Below are 3,669 nucleotides of genomic sequence, written 5' to 3'. Positions count from 1 at the left end.
CCTAGCACACTTTGTAGTGATGGCTCGGGCATGAAGAAGCTACAAGTAGCATATTTTCAAGGATTGTGGTTCGGTCTCATCCTCAACAAATTGAAAAGAATGCTAGCAAGGTATGTACAAAATATGTTAAAAAATTATGCTAAAAGTAGCATAATCACCATAGAAGAAGATGTCACTAGGCTGCTAATAATTTTTATAAAAATAGCAAAATTTGTAGCATACCTAGTAGTGATGTCTTGGCTAAAGAGAATGCTACAATATTTGCTAAAAGTAGCAAATTTTGTAGCAAGGAAATGATAACCTCTACACTACCAAGGATGCTTGCTAAAAGTAGCAAAAATGGTAGCAAGGTGTTGATGAAAGTCACGAAAAAAATGGGATAAACATGTGCTAGCTTGATATAATTAGCAAAGCAAAAATCTTGCTAAAAGTAGCAAGAATGGTAGCACAACTTAGAGCAAAAACACGGCCAAATCAAGATGCTAAAAATTATGGTAGAAGTAGCACGGATTGTAGCATGACATGAGTAGCAAGAACACCAGCAAGGAAGAAGGAAAGGATTGCACAACAATATATGAAGGCCAAAAGGATTGTACAATACGAGAAGGTCCAAGTATAAATCAAGCATAAAGTATACTCGAATCAAGTTTACAAAAATTGAAAAAGAATCAACACGGGAAAGAAGAAAAAAGGATACAAAAAGAAGTTATCAGTTATGAACACTACAGAAGTGTATGCCTAATGTGAAAAGGAATTGGAAAGTCAATCTAAGCCTGATGATATAGTCCATGTTGCAAAAGGGGTGATCAATCTGTCAGATACAACTTGAAGATCAAGACAAAAGAAAAGATCATTTTGTCAAACGCAACTTGAAAATCAGGAAGATAAGAACAAATTGTCAATATAGCAGGCTACAAGTTCCAAGATTTTAAAATCAAATTATCCCGCTCCAACGGATATATTTGATCTATCATCTTTAAAACGCACATGAAGATCAGCACGGATACACATATAGAGCAAGGCAAAACGAAACAAAGAAAAATCTTCAAGTTCTATATTCGTCATAGAAATATCCAGAAAAGATACTAATTCTCAAAAGTCTCTGAGAGTTGGAGAGAAATAAGGAAATCTCTACTGAGAGTAGAAAGATGGTCGAGTAACAAGAGGTTCTTGTGAAAACCGTGGTGGGGTGTAGCTTTGTGCGAAACTCTCGGTTGGTGTAGGAGTATAGCTTTGTGCAAAATACTCGCTGGTGGATTGTAGGTTTGTGCGAGACACTCGGGAAGTGCTGAGTTGGTGAACTAGCACTTTGTTGTTCACTACCATATCTAGGTGATTGAAAATAGTGAATTACTCATTGGAGTGAAAAGAGAAGAGTGGAGTAGAAGGATTACACCACCTTCGAACCACTATAAAATCTCTCTCTCTCTTTAATTTATTTACAGTTCATACTTATATATTGCTTTACATACTCATTATTTGCAAAACCCACATACTGCTCATTTTATCTCTCTAGAAATTTACATCTGGGTTTTCCCTTTCTCACGTAAGCATGCACGCCATCTTTAAAACATAGCTTATTTGAGTTAGGATAGAAAATGCTATATTTACTGCATATTAGTTTTATTTTGAATTAGTCATTCATTACTTTTTTTTTAATTCTAAGTTGTTGAGATATTCTATAGATGTTTGTTGAGTTATTTTCTCTGTTAATTGTGTATAAATTAGCAGAGATAGCAACGGAATAAATGCATTATTCTCCCAACAAACTTGAGTGTTTACCACTAAATATCCTACAAGTTATCACATACATTTCTATCATACTGCATGTGGTAAACACCTCACTTCATCTTTAAGCATAACTACTTTACATACATTTATTCCGTTGTGCACTCTAAGTTAGATTTTCATTAATCTTATATATGTGGAGTTATTTTTATTAAAGTGTTATAAATCCCAAAGTTGATTAAAATCTCTATTCAACCCCCCCCCCCCCCCCCTGTTGGAAATTTATATAGTAATGGAGATTAATATTTCAGATCGACTACCATGAAAGCTTAAATAATGTTTGGAGTTGTGGAGTTATAAATATTATTTTAGTTTGGTAGAAAGTAAAATGGGAAATATGTTTTGCGTATGGTTGAAACCGAAAGTACTCAGATTGTTTCGGGTTGGATAATTGCATTGCTTAACGAGTAGATGTCCTTTCGTTCTCTTCGTTGGTTACACGAAACTTTGGGTTCGTGTGAAGCAGGCATTGTACCTTCTCATGGTCACTCGAACCTTCTCTTTCTTTCGGCCATGAAAGAAACTTTCGGCAAAATGAAACTTTCGGCCAAATGAATGTTTCGGCCATGAAAGTTAACGAAAGATATATTAATTTCAATTCTTTCTTCTTGTTTTGTATGTACTACATGCATGACAAGTATTAATATATATATTAATGAAAGATTGATTTCACTTCTTTCTTTTGATTTTGAATGTACTGCATGCATGACTGGTATTAATATATATATTTTATATGTTTATTCATTTTGCGTGTTAACATGCAATGAATAATAAATATATATAATATATATACTTAACGTTACTATTTTGTATGCAGTGCATGAACCTACGTAGGTCCATATCTTATGAAAATATATATGGTTCAGTTAATTTTTCTCATGCTTGATATATCAGATAAGATATATCTTATGGAAGTTAAGTTTTAAATTTTAATAATTAACTTCCGTGTAACTTCTCCAAACTACTTTGTGTGCATCTATAAATATTTGGAGAAATGTCTGAAAAGAATACATGCAATTAACTTGCATAAGACTGAGATATTTCACAGTACTGCTTTTCTACAGGAAATTCTTAAACAAAGCAACTTAAGAATTTCATCATCTTCTTGTATCCCATAAGATTAAAGCTTGAACCTTGTTGCTTCAGTTGAGGGAGATTTAAAGCTTATAGGAAACTGATTACACGCCTGAAGATCTCATTTCCTCACTTCCCTATCATTAAACACTCCATTTTCCTCAAACAATCTACAAGCTTTAAAATTCTGTTTCTGAGGAAGGATGAGTTCTGGACTTCTGGACTTTGCAACCAACTTCCCTAAGTTGGAGCAGTTTGAAGGCGTGGGCTTCCGTAGGTGGCAGAAGAAGATGAAGTTCCTCCTTGCGGCTCTGAATGTGGCATACGTACTAAGTACCCCAAAGCCGGAGGAACGGGAAGATGAGACTCTTGAGGCTACTCGCCGGAGACTAAAATGGGAGAATGATGACCTTGCTTGTCGCGGCCATATTCTAAACGGTATGTCTGACACCCTCTTTGATATTTATCAGTATGAGGAATCCTCAAAGGACCACTGGGATGTACTTGAAGCAAAGTACATATCTGAGGATGCCTCCAGTAAGAAATTCCTGGTAAGTGAGTTCAATAATTATAAAATGGTGGACAATCGTCCGGTCATGGAACAATTCCATGAGATTGTCAGGATACTTGGGCAAATGAGGCAACATGATATGAATATGGATGATTCCATTGCCATTGCCAGTATCATTGATAAGTTGCCCCCTTCCTGGAAAAAGGTACAACTTACCTTAAAGGATAAAAAGGAAGCTCTTACCATGGAACAGTTGGGGGTTGGCCTTCGGGTTGAGGAGGGAATCAAACTGCAGG

The sequence above is a fragment of the Ipomoea nil genome, unplaced genomic scaffold (genome assembly GCF_001879475.1).
Source record: "Ipomoea nil cultivar Tokyo-kokei standard unplaced genomic scaffold, Asagao_1.1 scaffold1900, whole genome shotgun sequence".
NCBI lineage: Eukaryota > Viridiplantae > Streptophyta > Magnoliopsida > Solanales > Convolvulaceae > Ipomoea > Ipomoea nil.
The sequence above is the reverse complement of the archived record's forward strand: the minus strand, read 5'-3'. Positions refer to the sequence as shown.